Below are 14,022 nucleotides of genomic sequence, written 5' to 3'. Positions count from 1 at the left end.
TTGCTGTAGTCTGCGTTCTTTAGGCTGATTATCGAGTTTAGCCTTTATTTGGTCATGGGGGGCCTCGGTACTGTATGCTGAGTCTAAAGACAGTTTCACCCGTTTTCTGATTGCTCGGTTCTGTACCAGTGCAGACATGTCAAACAGTGAATGGCTGTACCTCTATTGTATCCGTGCTCAATGAATGAAATCGGTAACAAATGAATATATGTCTAGGTATACGAAAAACGAGTGGTTTATCGACTCATCTTCATTTGCAGATTTAGAGGCAGCTTCGATATTCGTTTTACAGACGGGTTTTTTTTTTGGAATATGGGTCACACACATGCCACAGCAACAAAACATCTCTAGAGATGAGGCTATAGATCACCTTTCCATCCTGCAGGTTTTCCTCCCAAAGCCTACGGCACCAACGGCGACCCCTGCTGGCCGGGAGAGCAAAAGCTTACAGCACCTGGTATTCCCAGGCAGTCTCCCATCCAAGTACTAACCAGGCCCGACGCTGCTTAGCTTCCGAGATCAGACGAGATCGGGCGTGTTCAGGGTGGTGTGGCCATAAGCGAAAGCCCCGGCGCCTGACTCGCTACTTGAAGCTGTGTGTGGCGGGGGTTCCGTGCCCCCCGAGCGGGACTGAAGGATCGTTCGTGTGCAACTCTTTGGAAAGGAGCTGCTTTCCAAATCGCATTGCATGCCTGGATGTTGGCGAATGCGCTACCTTGTGTTGGCTCGTCCCGCACTGGAGGAGGACAAACAATCTGCACGGAGGAGCACCAGGCAAGTCTTCACCAGACAAAAACCTCCAGTGCACAGCACTCTGGAAACATTTCGGGGCTTTCGCGTGTTTATTTCAGCACGTAAAGCGCACCGGTCCAACACGTCGGCCGGGCGCGCGGCGCCTCCGCCCTCTTGTGGCCTTGCGGCGTCAGAGCAAGAGGCTCCTTCTCGCTGCCCTTCCGCTGTGTTGCAGGGCCCCGAGAGGGAACCCGGAGCGCGCACTTTGTGGGGGGCGGGGGACCGCGTTCGCGCTCTGCCCCCGGTCTCTTGCGCGAGTACTAAATCTCACGGACAGGGGGGCCTCGTCATTGATTGTTACAGGTGAGACGGGGATTAGGAGGAGACCCCGACTGATGGGTAAAGGGGAGCACTAACACCAGAGGGACACCCCCGGCGTCTCTTTTTGAGAGACGCCCTGGGGTTTCCTAATGGCCAAGGAGGGTCGGGACCTCGGTTTGACGCCTCCCCCGAAGGACGGCGCCTGTTTGTGCAGCAGAGTGTCGCCATCAGGAGGCTGGGGCGTAAGAGAGCCACACAGCCCGCAGGGTGAGCACTCCCTACTGGTCCCAGTCACACCTCTTGCAGGAGCAGCAGCAACCGGAGCTTTTCCGGGGTGGAATCTCCCATCCGGGTGCCGGCCAGGCTCACACCTGCTGGGCTGCCCCGGGGGTGAGCCCAGTCGAGAGTCGCAGGGCCAGATCTAGTCACCGGGGAGAAACGATACAAGTGAAGGATTGCTCGGCTCTCGGCACTTGAAAAGACCGACAAATGTCTCGTTCCCGCCGGAGCTGAATGTACCCGCATGTGTGGTGTCGTCTTCTTCCCCCGCCCCGCTGTGTTTGCTGTATTGTCTCTGAAGCCGGCCCCCCCGAGACGAGACGGGCTGTTCCTGTGCCCCAATTAACACTTTACAGGTGCCATTCCCCGGCATTGTGGCCATTGTCGGTGCTCACACGCGATAAGATAAGGCGGAGGAGAGCGGGGCATGCCCAGCGGCAGACATTCAAGGAGGGGGCAGTGCGAGGTGAGGTGAGGTGCGACACGCCGGAGCCCCGACGCAGCTAATGCGGAGCACTTGTTGGACTGGCATCGAAAGGACGTGTGCGCACGGAGCGAGCCTTCCCTGCGGCGGAGAGCGGGAACTTTCTCCCCCCCTCCCGCTGCAGGAGTTGTGTGCACTGCAGCGGTGCCGAGAGAAAAGCACAGAAGGCAGCAGGCTCTGGAGAACAGGTAAGAGACGGAGCCTTGTGGGCAGGCGAGCAGGCCCGTTTTTTGGAAATTGCTGAAAAGGTTTGTTCGGTGTGTGGCAGGCGCACGTCGCGAGCTTGCGTGGCGATCTGCCGGTCTGGAGTTATGCAAATGAGGCCGAATTGCATCCCGGGACATGCTGCGAATGCGCAACGGCGACTGCAGATGTGTAGGAAACGGCGCGCTCGTTTTCTCGTTTTGCCCACACTTTTGAGTGTTAGTGTGGCGTGTGAGTGTGTGAAAGAGTGGGCCCAGCAGGAGGCGGTGGCGTGCGGGGCGAGGAGGTGGCCTAGGCTGCGCGATTTGTGCTGTGGGTGCGGGCCGCTTGCAGGGGCCTGTTTAACTCATACTTACCTGGCAGGGGAGATACCTTGATCAAGAAGGAGGTTCACCCAGGGCGAGGCTCGGCCATTGCACTCCGGCTGTGCTGACCCCTGCGAATTCCCCAAATGTGGGAATCTCGACTGCATAATTTCTGGTAGTGGGGGACTGCGTTCGCGCTCTCCCCTGATGTGCTTGGTCCAAAATCAGATACAGGAAGGTTAGGACACCACGAGCTGCGTGGCTGCGGAAGGATCCCGGTTCGACAGGAGTGGACGCCGCTGCTGGTTCTCGCTGGCTTTTAGTTAGGGGTCCGGAGAAGCATCTCAAGCTAGTTCCACTACTCCTTCCGGACGTTCATTCCCTTTTCAAAGTCAGTCGTTTTGCTGTAGTCTGCGTTCTTTAGGCTGATTATCGAGGTTAGCCTTTATTTGGTCATGGGGGGCCTCGGTACTGTATGCTGAGTCTAAAGACAGTTTCACCCGTTTTCTGATTGCTCGGTTCTGTACCAGTGCAGACATGTCAAACAGTGAATGGCTGTACCTCTATTGTATCCGTGCTCAATGAATGAAATCGGTAACAAATGAATATATGTCTAGTTATACGAAAAACGAGTGGTTTATCGACTCATCTTCATTTGCAGATTTAGAGGCAGCTTCGATATTCGTTTTACAGACGGGTTTTTTTTTTGGAATATGGGTCACACACATGCCACAGCAACAAAACATCTCTAGAGATGAGGCTATAGATCACCTTTCCATCCTGCAGGTTTTCCTCCCAAAGCCTACGGCACCAACGGCGACCCCTGCTGGCCGGGAGAGCAAAAGCTTACAGCACCTGGTATTCCCAGGCAGTCTCCCATCCAAGTACTAACCAGGCCCGACGCTGCTTAGCTTCCGAGATCAGACGAGATCGGGCGTGTTCAGGGTGGTGTGGCCATAAGCGAAAGCCCCGGCGCCTGACTCGCTACTTGAAGCTGTGTGTGGCGGGGGTTCCGTGCCCCCCGAGCGGGACTGAAGGATCGTTCGTGTGCAACTCTTTGGAAAGGAGCTGCTTTCCAAATCGCATTGCATGCCTGGATGTTGGCGAATGCGCTACCTTGTGTTGGCTCGTCCCGCACTGGAGGAGGACAAACAATCTGCACGGAGGAGCACCAGGCAAGTCTTCACCAGACAAAAACCTCCAGTGCACAGCACTCTGGAAACATTTCGGGGCTTTCGCGTGTTTATTTCAGCACGTAAAGCGCACCGGTCCAACACGTCGGCCGGGCGCGCGGCGCCTCCGCCCTCTTGTGGCCTTGGGGCGTCAGAGCAAGAGGCTCCTTCTCGCTGCCCTTCCGCTGTGTTGCAGGGCCCCGAGAGGGAACCCGGAGCGCGCACTTTGTGGGGGGCGGGGGACCGCGTTCGCGCTCTGCCCCCGGTCTCTTGCGCGAGTACTAAATCTCACGGACAGGGGGGCCTCGTCATTGATTGTTACAGGTGAGACGGGGATTAGGAGGAGACCCCGACTGATGGGTAAAGGGGAGCACTAACACCAGAGGGACACCCCCGGCGTCTCTTTTTGAGAGACGCCCTGGGGTTTCCTAATGGCCAAGGAGGGTCGGGACCTCGGTTTGACGCCTCCCCCGAAGGACGGCGCCTGTTTGTGCAGCAGAGTGTCGCCATCAGGAGGCTGGGGCGTAAGAGAGCCACACAGCCCGCAGGGTGAGCACTCCCTACTGGTCCCAGTCACACCTCTTGCAGGAGCAGCAGCAACCGGAGCTTTTCCGGGGTGGAATCTCCCATCCGGGTGCCGGCCAGGCTCACACCTGCTGGGCTGCCCCGGGGGTGAGCCCAGTCGAGAGTCGCAGGGCCAGATCTAGTCACCGGGGAGAAACGATACAAGTGAAGGATTGCTCGGCTCTCGGCACTTGAAAAGACCGACAAATGTCTCGTTCCCGCCGGAGCTGAATGTACCCGCATGTGTGGTGTCGTCTTCTTCCCCCGCCCCGCTGTGTTTGCTGTATTGTCTCTGAAGCCGGCCTCCCCGAGACGAGACGGGCTGTTCCTGTGCCCCAATTAACACTTTACAGGTGCCATTCCCCGGCATTGTGGCCATTGTCGGTGCTCACACGCGATAAGATAAGGCGGAGGAGAGCGGGGCATGCCCAGCGGCAGACATTCAAGGAGGGGGGCAGTGCGAGGTGAGGTGAGGTGCGACACGCCGGAGCCCCGACGCAGCTAATGCGGAGCACTTGTTGGACTGGCATCGAAAGGACGTGTGCGCACGGAGCGAGCCTTCCCTGCGGCGGAGAGCGGGAACTTTCTCCCCCCCTCCCGCTGCAGGAGTTGTGTGCACTGCAGCGGTGCCGAGAGAAAAGCACAGAAGGCAGCAGGCTCTGGAGAACAGGTAAGAGACGGAGCCTTGTGGGCAGGCGAGCAGGCCCGTTTTTTGGAAATTGCTGAAAAGGTTTGTTCGGTGTGTGGCAGGCGCACGTCGCGAGCTTGCGTGGCGATCTGCCGGTCTGGAGTTATGCAAATGAGGCCGAATTGCATCCCGGGACATGCTGCGAATGCGCAACGGCGACTGCAGATGTGTAGGAAACGGCGCGCTCGTTTTCTCGTTTTGCCCACACTTTTGAGTGTTAGTGTGGCGTGTGAGTGTGTGAAAGAGTGGGCCCAGCAGGAGGCGGTGGCGTGCGGGGCGAGGAGGTGGCCTAGGCTGCGCGATTTGTGCTGTGGGTGCGGGCCGCTTGCAGGGGCCTGTTTAACTCATACTTACCTGGCAGGGGAGATACCTTGATCAAGAAGGAGGTTCACCCAGGGCGAGGCTCGGCCATTGCACTCCGGCTGTGCTGACCCCTGCGAATTCCCCAAATGTGGGAATCTCGACTGCATAATTTCTGGTAGTGGGGGACTGCGTTCGCGCTCTCCCCTGATGTGCTTGGTCCAAAATCAGATACAGGAAGGTTAGGACACCACGAGCTGCGTGGCTGCGGAAGGATCCCGGTTCGACAGGAGTGGACGCCGCTGCTGGTTCTCGCTGGCTTTTAGTTAGGGGTCCGGAGAAGCATCTCAAGCTAGTTCCACTACTCCTTCCGGACGTTCATTCCCTTTTCAAAGTCAGTCGTTTTGCTGTAGTCTGCGTTCTTTAGGCTGATTATCGAGGTTAGCCTTTATTTGGTCATGGGGGGCCTCGGTACTGTATGCTGAGTCTAAAGACAGTTTCACCCGTTTTCTGATTGCTCGGTTCTGTAACAGTGCAGACATGTCAAACAGTGAATGGCTGTACCTCTACTGTATCCATGCTCAATGAATGAAATCGGTAACAAATGAATATATGTCTAGTTATACGAAAAACGAGTGGTTTATCGACTCATCTTCATTTGCAGATTTAGAGGCAGCTTCGATATTCGTTTTACAGACGGGTTTTTTTTTTGGAATATGGGTCACACACATGCCACAGCAACAAAACATCTCTAGAGATGAGGCTATAGATCACCTTTCCATCCTGCAGGTTTTCCTCCCAAAGCCTACGGCACCAACGGCGACCCCTGCTGGCCGGGAGAGCAAAAGCTTACAGCACCTGGTATTCCCAGGCAGTCTCCCATCCAAGTACTAACCAGGCCCGACGCTGCTTAGCTTCCGAGATCAGACAAGATCGGGCGTGTTCAGGGTGGTGTGGCTGAAAGCGAAAGCCCCGGCGCCTGACTCGCTACTTGAAGCTGTGTGTGGCGGGGGTTCCGTGCCCCCCGAGCGGGACTGAAGGATCGTTCGTGTGCAACTCTTTGGAAAGGAGCTGCTTTCCAAATCGCATTGCGTGCCTGGATGTTGGCGAATGCGCTCCCTTGTGTTGACTCGTCCCGCACTGGAGGAGGACAAACAATCTGCACGGAGGAGCACCAGGCAAGTCTTCACCAGACAAAAACCTCCAGTGCACAGCACTCTGGAAACATTTCGGGGCTTTCGCGTGTTTATTTCAGCACGTAAAGCGCACCGGTCCAACACGTCGGCCGGGCGCGCGGCGCCTCCGCCCTCTTGTGGCCTTGCGGCGTCAGAGCAAGAGGCTCCTTCTCGCTGCCCTTCCGCTGTGTTGCAGGGCCCCGAGAGGGAACCCGGAGCGCGCACTTTGTGGGGGGCGGGGGACCGCGTTCGCGCTCTGCCCTCGGTCTCTTGCGCGAGTACTAAATCTCACGGACAGGGGGGCCTCGTCATTGATTGTTACAGGTGAGACGGGGATTAGGAGGAGACCCCGACTGATGGGTAAAGGGGAGCACTAACACCAGAGGGACACCCACGGCGTCTCTTTTTGAGAGACGCCCTGGGGTTTCCTAATGGCCAAGGAGGGTCGGGACCTCGGTTTGACGCCTCCCCCGAAGGACGGCGCCTGTTTGTGCAGCAGAGTGTCGCCATCAGGAGGCTGGGGCGTAAGAGAGCCACACAGCCCGCAGGGTGAGCGCTCCCTACTGGTCCCAGTCACACCTCTTGCAGGAGCAGCAGCAACCGGAGCTTTTCCGGGGTGGAATCTCCTATCCGGGTGCCGGCCAGGCTCACACCTGCTGGGCTGCCCCGGGGGTGAGCCCAGTCGAGAGTCGCAGGGCCAGATCTAGTCACCGGGGAGAAACGATACAAGTGAAGGATTGCTCGGCTCTCGGCACTTGAAAAGACCGACAAATGTCTCGTTCCCGCCGGAGCTGAATGTACCCGCATGTGTGGTGTCGTCTTCTTCCCCCGCCCCGCTGTGTTTGCTGTATTGTCTCTGAAGCCGGCCCCCCCGAGACGAGACGGGCTGTTCCTGTGCCCCAATTAACACTTTACAGGTGCCATTCCCCGGCATTGTGGCCATTGTCGGTGCTCACACGCGATAAGATAAGGCGGAGGAGAGCGGGGCATGCCCAGCGGCAGACATTCAAGGAGGGGGTAGGGCGAGGTGAGGTGAGGTGCGACACGCCGGAGCCCCGACGCAGCTAATGCGGAGCACTTGTTGGACTGGCATCGAAAGGACGTGTGCGCACGGAGCGAGCCTTCCCTGCGGCGGAGCGTGGGAACTTTCTCCCCCCCTCCCGCTGCAGGAGTTGTGTGCACTGCAGCGGTGCCGAGAGAAAAGCACAGAAGGCAGCAGGCTCTGGAGAGCAGGTAAGAGACGGAGCCTTGTGGGCAGGCGAGCAGGCCCTTTTTTTGGAAATTGCTGAAAAGGTTTGTTCGGTGTGTGGCAGGCGCACGTCGCGAACTTGCGTGGCGATCTGCCGGTCTGGAGTTATGCAAATGAGGCTGAATTGCATCCCGGGACATGCTGCGAATGCGCAACGGCGACTGCAGATGTGTAGGAAACGGCGCGCTCGTTTTCTCGTTTTGCCCACACTTTTGAGTGTTAGTGTGGCGTGTGAGTGTGTGAAAGAGTGGGCCCAGCAGGAGGCGGTGGCGTGCGGGGCGAGGAGGTGGCCTAGGCTGCGCGATTTGTGCTGTGGGTGCGGGCCGCTTGCAGGGGCCTGTTTAACTCATACTTACCTGGCAGGGGAGATACCTTGATCAAGAAGGAGGTTCACCCAGGGCGAGGCTCGGCCATTGCACTCCGGCTGTGCTGACCCCTGCGAATTCCCCAAATGTGGGAATCTCGACTGCATAATTTCTGGTAGTGGGGGACTGCGTTCGCGCTCTCCCCTGATGTGCTTGGTCCAAAATCAGATAGGGAGGGTTAGGACACCACGAGCTGCGTGGCTGCGGAAGGATCCCGGTTCGACAGGAGTGGACGCCGCTGCTGGTTCTCGCTGGCTTTTAGTTAGGGGTCCGGAGAAGCATCTCAAGCTAGTTCCACTACTCCTTCCGGACGTTCATTCCCTTTTCAAAGTCAGTCGTTTTGCTGTAGTCTGCGTTCTTTAGGCTGATTATCGAGGTTAGCCTTTATTTGGTCATGGGGGGCCTCGGTACTGTATGCTGAGTCTAAAGACAGTTTCACCCGTTTTCTGATTGCTCGGTTCTGTAACAGTGCAGACATGTCAAACAGTGAATGGCTGTACCTCTACTGTATCCATGCTCAATGAATGAAATCGGTAACAAATGAATATATGTCTAGTTATACGAAAAACGAGTGGTTTATCGACTCATCTTCATTTGCAGATTTAGAGGCAGCTTCGATATTCGTTTTACAGACGGGTTTTTTTTTTGGAATATGGGTCACACACATGCCACAGCAACAAAACATCTCTAGAGATGAGGCTATAGATCACCTTTCCATCCTGCAGGTTTTCCTCCCAAAGCCTACGGCACCAACGGCGACCCCTGCTGGCCGGGAGAGCAAAAGCTTACAGCACCTGGTATTCCCAGGCAGTCTCCCATCCAAGTACTAACCAGGCCCAACGCTGCTTAGCTTCCGAGATCAGACGAGATCGGGCGTGTTCAGGGTGGTGTGGCCGTAAGCGAAAGCCCCGGCGCCTGACTCGCTACTTGAAGCTGTGTGTGGCGGGGGTTCCGTGCCCCCCGAGCGGGACTGAAGGATCGTTCGTGTGCAACTCTTTGGAAAGGAGCTGCTTTCCAAATCGCATTGCGTGCCTGGATATTGGCGAATGCGCTCCCTTGTGTTGACTCGTCCCGCACTGGAGGAGGACAAACAATCTGCACGGAGGAGCACCAGGCAAGTCTTCACCAGACAAAAACCTCCAGTGCACAGCACTCTGGAAACATTTCGGGGCTTTCGCGTGTTTATTTCAGCACGTAAAGCGCACCGGTCCAACACGTCGGCCGGGCGCGCGGCGCCTCCGCCCTCTTGTGGCCTTGCGGCATCAGAGCAAGAGGCTCCTTCTCGCTGCCCTTCCGCTGTGTTGCAGGGCCCCGAGAGGGAACCCGGAGCGCGCACTTTGTGGGGGGCGGGGGACCGCGTTCGCGCTCTGCCCCCGGTCTCTTGCGCGAGTACTAAATCTCACGGACAGGGGGGCCTCGTCATTGATTGTTACAGGTGAGACGGGGATTAGGAGGAGACCCCGACTGATGGGTAAAGGGGAGCACTAACACCAGAGGGACACCCCCGGCGTCTCTTTTTGAGAGACGCCCTGGGGTTTCCTAATGGCCAAGGAGGGTCGGGACCTCGGTTTGACGCCTCCCCCGAAGGACGGCGCCTGTTTGTGCAGCAGAGTGTCGCCATCAGGAGGCTGGGGCGTAAGAGAGCCACACAGCCCGCAGGGTGAGCGCTCCCTACTGGTCCCAGTCACACCTCTTGCAGGAGCAGCAGCAACCGGAGCTTTTCCGGGGTGGAATCTCCCATCCGGGTGCCGGCCAGGCTCACACCTGCTGGGCTGCCCCGGGGGTGAGCCCAGTCGAGAGTCGCAGGGCCAGATCTAGTCACCGGGGAGAAACGATACAAGTGAAGGATTGCTCGGCTCTCGGCACTTGAAAAGACCGACAAATGTCTCGTTCCCGCCGGAGCTGAATGTACCCGCATGTGTGGTGTCGTCTTCTTCCCCCGCCCCGCTGTGTTTGCTGTATTGTCTCTGAAGCCGGCCCCCCCGAGACGAGACGGGCTGTTCCTGTGCCCCAATTAACACTTTACAGGTGCCATTCCCCGGCATTGTGGCCATTGTCGGTGCTCACACGCGATAAGATAAGGCGGAGGAGAGCGGGGCATGCCCAGCGGCAGACATTCAAGGAGGGGGCAGTGCGAGGTGAGGTGAGGTGCGACACGCCGGAGCCCCGACGCAGCTAATGCGGAGCACTTGTTGGACTGGCATCGAAAGGACGTGTGCGCACGGAGCGAGCCTTCCCTGCGGCGGAGCGCGGGAACTTTCTCCCCCCCTCCCGCTGCAGGAGTTGTGTGCGCTGCAGCGGTGCCGAGAGAAAAGCACAGAAGGCAGCAGGCTCTGGAGAGCAGGTAAGAGACGGAGCCTTGTGGGCAGGCGAGCAGGCCCGTTTTTTGGAAATTGCTGAAAAGGTTTGTTCGGTGTGTGGCAGGCGCACGTCGCGAGCTTGCGTGGCGATCTGCCGGTCTGGAGTTATGCAAATGAGGCTGAATTGCATCCCGGGACATGCTGCGAATGCGCAACGGCGACTGCAGATGTGTAGGAAACGGCGCGCTCGTTTTCTCGTTTTGCCCACACTTTTGAGTGTTAGTGTGGCGTGTGAGTGTGTGAAAGAGTGGGCCCAGCAGGAGGCGGTGGCGTGCGGGGCGAGGAGGTGGCCTAGGCTCCGCGATTTGTGCTGTGGGTGCGGGCCGCTTGCAGGGGCCTGTTTAACTCATACTTACCTGGCAGGGGAGATACCTTGATCAAGAAGGAGGTTCACCCAGGGCGAGGCTCGGCCATTGCACTCCGGCTGTGCTGACCCCTGCGAATTCCCCAAATGTGGGAATCTCGACTGCATAATTTCTGGTAGTGGGGGACTGCGTTCGCGCTCTCCCCTGATGTGCTTGGTCCAAAATCAGATACAGGAAGGTTAGGACACCACGAGCTGCGTGGCTGCGGAAGGATCCCGGTTCGACAGGAGTGGACGCCGCTGCTGGTTCTCGCTGGCTTTTAGTTAGGGGTCCGGAGAAGCATCTCAAGCTAGTTCCACTACTCCTTCCGGACGTTCATTCCCTTTTCAAAGTCAGTCGTTTTGCTGTAGTCTGCGTTCTTTAGGCTGATTATCGAGGTTAGCCTTTATTTGGTCATGGGGGGCCTCGGTACTGTATGCTGAGTCTAAAGACAGTTTCACCCGTTTTCTGATTGCTCGGTTCTGTACCAGTGCAGACATGTCAAACAGTGAATGGCTGTACCTCTATTGTATCCGTGCTCAATGAATGAAATCGGTAACAAATGAATATATGTCTAGTTATACGAAAAACGAGTGGTTTATCGACTCATCTTCATTTGCAGATTTAGAGGCAGCTTCGATATTCGTTTTACAGACGGGTTTTTTTTTTGGAATATGGGTCACACACATGCCACAGCAACAAAACATCTCTAGAGATGAGGCTATAGATCACCTTTCCATCCTGCAGGTTTTCCTCCCAAAGCCTACGGCACCAACGGCGACCCCTGCTGGCCGGGAGAGCAAAAGCTTACAGCACCTGGTATTCCCAGGCAGTCTCCCATCCAAGTACTAACCAGGCCTGACGCTGCTTAGCTTCCGAGATCAGACGAGATCGGGCGTGTTCAGGGTGGTGTGGCCATAAGCGAAAGCCCCGGCGCCTGACTCGCTACTTGAAGCTGTGTGTGGCGGGGGTTCCGTGCCCCCCGAGCGGGACTGAAGGATCGTTCGTGTGCAACTCTTTGGAAAGGAGCTGCTTTCCAAATCGCATTGCATGCCTGGATGTTGGCGAATGCGCTACCTTGTGTTGACTCGTCCCGCACTGGAGGAGGACAAACAATCTGCACGGAGGAGCACCAGGCAAGTCTTCACCAGACAAAAACCTCCAGTGCACAGCACTCTGGAAACATTTCGGGGCTTTCGCGTGTTTATTTCAGCACGTAAAGCGCACCGGTCCAACACGTCGGCCGGGCGCGCGGCGCCTCCGCCCTCTTGTGGCCTTGCGGCATCAGAGCAAGAGGCTCCTTCTCGCTGCCCTTCCGCTGTGTTGCAGGGCCCCGAGAGGGAACCCGGAGCGCGCACTTTGTGGGGGGCGGGGGACCGCGTTCGCGCTCTGCCCCCGGTCTCTTGCGCGAGTACTAAATCTCACGGACAGGGGGGCCTCGTCATTGATTGTTACAGGTGAAACGGGGATTAGGAGGAGACCCCGACTGATGGGTAAAGGGGAGCACTAACACCAGAGGGACACCCCCGGCGTCTCTTTTTGAGAGACGCCCTGGGGTTTCCTAATGGCCAAGGAGGGTCGGGACCTCGGTTTGACGCCTCCCCCGAAGGACGGCGCCTGTTTGTGCAGCAGAGTGTCGCCATCAGGAGGCTGGGGCGTAAGAGAGCCACACAGCCCGCAGGGTGAGCACTCCCTACTGGTCCCAGTCACACCTCTTGCAGGAGCAGCAGCAACCGGAGCTTTTCCGGGGTGGAATCTCCTATCCGGGTGCCGGACATGCTCACACCTGCTGGGCTGCCCCGGGGGTGAGCCCAGTCGAGAGTCGCAGGGCCAGATCTAGTCACCGGGGAGAAACGATACAAGTGAAGGATTGCTCAGCTCTCTGCACTTGAAAAGACCGACAAATGTCTCGTTCCCGCCGGAGCTGAATGTACCCGCATGTGTGGTGTCGTCTTCTTCCCCCGCCCCGCTGTGTTTGCTGTATTGTCTCTGAAGCCGCCCCCCCCGAGACGAGACGGGCTGTTCCTGTGCCCCAATTAACACTTTACAGGTGCCATTCCCCGGCATTGTGGCCATTGTCGGTGCTCACACGCGATAAGATAAGGCGGAGGAGAGCGGGGCATGCCCAGCGGCAGACATTCAAGGAGGGGGTAGGGCGAGGTGAGGTGAGGTGCGACACGCCGGAGCCCCGACGCAGCTAATGCGGAGCACTTGTTGGACTGGCATCGAAAGGACGTGTGCGCACGGAGCGAGCCTTCCCTGCGGCGGAGCGCGGGAACTTTCTCCCCCCCTCCCGCTGCAGGAGTTGTGTGCACTGCAGCGGTGCCGAGAGAAAAGCACAGAAGGCAGCAGGCTCTGGAGAGCAGGTAAGAGACGGAGCCTTGTGGGCAGGCGAGCAGGCCCGTTTTTTGGAAATTGCTGAAAAGGTTTGTTCGGTGTGTGGCAGGCGCACGTCGCGAGCTTGCGTGGCGATCTGCCGGTCTGGAGTTATGCAAATGAGGCCGAATTGCATCCCGGGACATGCTCCGAATGCGCAACGGCGACTGCAGATGTGTAGGAAACGGCGCGCTCGTTTTCTCGTTTTGCCCACACTTTTGAGTGTTAGTGTGGCGTGTGAGTGTGTGAAAGAGTGGGCCCAGCAGGAGGCGGTGGCGTGCGGGGCGAGGAGGTGGCCTAGGCTGCGCGATTTGTGCTGTGGGTGCGGGCCGCTTGCAGGGGCCTGTTTAACTCATACTTACCTGGCAGGGGAGATACCTTGATCAAGAAGGAGGTTCACCCAGGGCGAGGCTCGGCCATTGCACTCCGGCTGTGCTGACCCCTGCGAATTCCCCAAATGTGGGAATCTCGACTGCATAATTTCTGGTAGTGGGGGACTGCGTTCGCGCTCTCCCCTGATGTGCTTGGTCCAAAATCAGATACGGGAGGGTTAGGACACCACGAGCTGCGTGGCTGCGGAAGGATCCCGGTTCGACAGGAGTGGACGCCGCTGCTGGTTCTCGCTGGCTTTTAGTTAGGGGTCCGGAGAAGCATCTCAAGCTAGTTCCACTACTCCTTCCGGACGTTCATTCCCTTTTCAAAGTCAGTCGTTTTGCTGTAGTCTGCGTTCTTTAGGCTGATTATCGAGGTTAGCCTTTATTTGGTCATGGGGGGCCTCGGTACTGTATGCTGAGTCTAAAGACAGTTTCACCCGTTTTCTGATTGCTCGGTTCTGTACCAGTGCAGACATGTCAAACAGTGAATGGCTGTACCTCTACTGTAACCGTGCTCAATGAATGAAATCGGTAACAAATGAATATATGTCTAGTTATACGAAAAACGAGTGGTTTATCGACTCATCTTCATTTGCAGATTTAGAGGCAGCTTCGATATTCATTTTACAGACGGGTTTTTTTTTTTGAATATGGGTCACACACATGCCACAGCAACAAAACATCTCTAGAGATGAGGCTATAGATCACCTTTCCATCCTGCAGGTTTTCC

General features: G+C 57.2%; 10 non-coding genes across 10 annotated transcripts; 5 read left to right on the top strand and 5 right to left on the bottom strand.

Annotated features, from left to right (window-relative positions):
- Nucleotides 1–442: 442 nt before the first annotated feature.
- Nucleotides 443–561, bottom strand: LOC138234176 (5S ribosomal RNA). Its single transcript, XR_011187872.1, has one exon. It is a non-coding gene; the product is annotated as a 5S ribosomal RNA (ribosomal RNA).
- A 1,807-nt stretch (nucleotides 562–2,368) lies between these two features.
- LOC138234199 (U1 spliceosomal RNA) lies at nucleotides 2,369–2,532 on the top strand. The gene has a single exon (XR_011187895.1). It is a non-coding gene; the product is annotated as a U1 spliceosomal RNA (small nuclear RNA).
- A 636-nt stretch (nucleotides 2,533–3,168) lies between these two features.
- On the bottom strand, nucleotides 3,169–3,287 carry LOC138234170 (5S ribosomal RNA). The gene has a single exon (XR_011187866.1). It is a non-coding gene; the product is annotated as a 5S ribosomal RNA (ribosomal RNA).
- A 1,808-nt stretch (nucleotides 3,288–5,095) lies between these two features.
- Nucleotides 5,096–5,259, top strand: LOC138234198 (U1 spliceosomal RNA). Its single transcript, XR_011187894.1, has one exon. It is a non-coding gene; the product is annotated as a U1 spliceosomal RNA (small nuclear RNA).
- A 636-nt stretch (nucleotides 5,260–5,895) lies between these two features.
- Nucleotides 5,896–6,014, bottom strand: LOC138234191 (5S ribosomal RNA). The gene has a single exon (XR_011187887.1). It is a non-coding gene; the product is annotated as a 5S ribosomal RNA (ribosomal RNA).
- A 1,807-nt stretch (nucleotides 6,015–7,821) lies between these two features.
- Nucleotides 7,822–7,985, top strand: LOC138234197 (U1 spliceosomal RNA). Its single transcript, XR_011187893.1, has one exon. It is a non-coding gene; the product is annotated as a U1 spliceosomal RNA (small nuclear RNA).
- A 635-nt stretch (nucleotides 7,986–8,620) lies between these two features.
- On the bottom strand, nucleotides 8,621–8,739 carry LOC138234179 (5S ribosomal RNA). The gene has a single exon (XR_011187875.1). It is a non-coding gene; the product is annotated as a 5S ribosomal RNA (ribosomal RNA).
- Nucleotides 8,740–10,546: 1,807 nt separating this feature from the next.
- On the top strand, nucleotides 10,547–10,710 carry LOC138234196 (U1 spliceosomal RNA). Its single transcript, XR_011187892.1, has one exon. It is a non-coding gene; the product is annotated as a U1 spliceosomal RNA (small nuclear RNA).
- Nucleotides 10,711–11,346: 636 nt separating this feature from the next.
- On the bottom strand, nucleotides 11,347–11,465 carry LOC138234188 (5S ribosomal RNA). Its single transcript, XR_011187884.1, has one exon. It is a non-coding gene; the product is annotated as a 5S ribosomal RNA (ribosomal RNA).
- Nucleotides 11,466–13,272: 1,807 nt separating this feature from the next.
- LOC138234195 (U1 spliceosomal RNA) lies at nucleotides 13,273–13,436 on the top strand. The gene has a single exon (XR_011187891.1). It is a non-coding gene; the product is annotated as a U1 spliceosomal RNA (small nuclear RNA).
- Nucleotides 13,437–14,022: the final 586 nt, after the last annotated feature.

The sequence above is a fragment of the Lepisosteus oculatus genome, unplaced genomic scaffold (genome assembly GCF_040954835.1).
Source record: "Lepisosteus oculatus isolate fLepOcu1 unplaced genomic scaffold, fLepOcu1.hap2 HAP2_SCAFFOLD_74, whole genome shotgun sequence".
Classification (NCBI taxonomy): Eukaryota; Metazoa; Chordata; class Actinopteri; order Semionotiformes; family Lepisosteidae; genus Lepisosteus; species Lepisosteus oculatus.
Note: the sequence above shows the minus strand (reverse complement) of the source record. Positions and strands in the feature narration are given on the sequence as shown.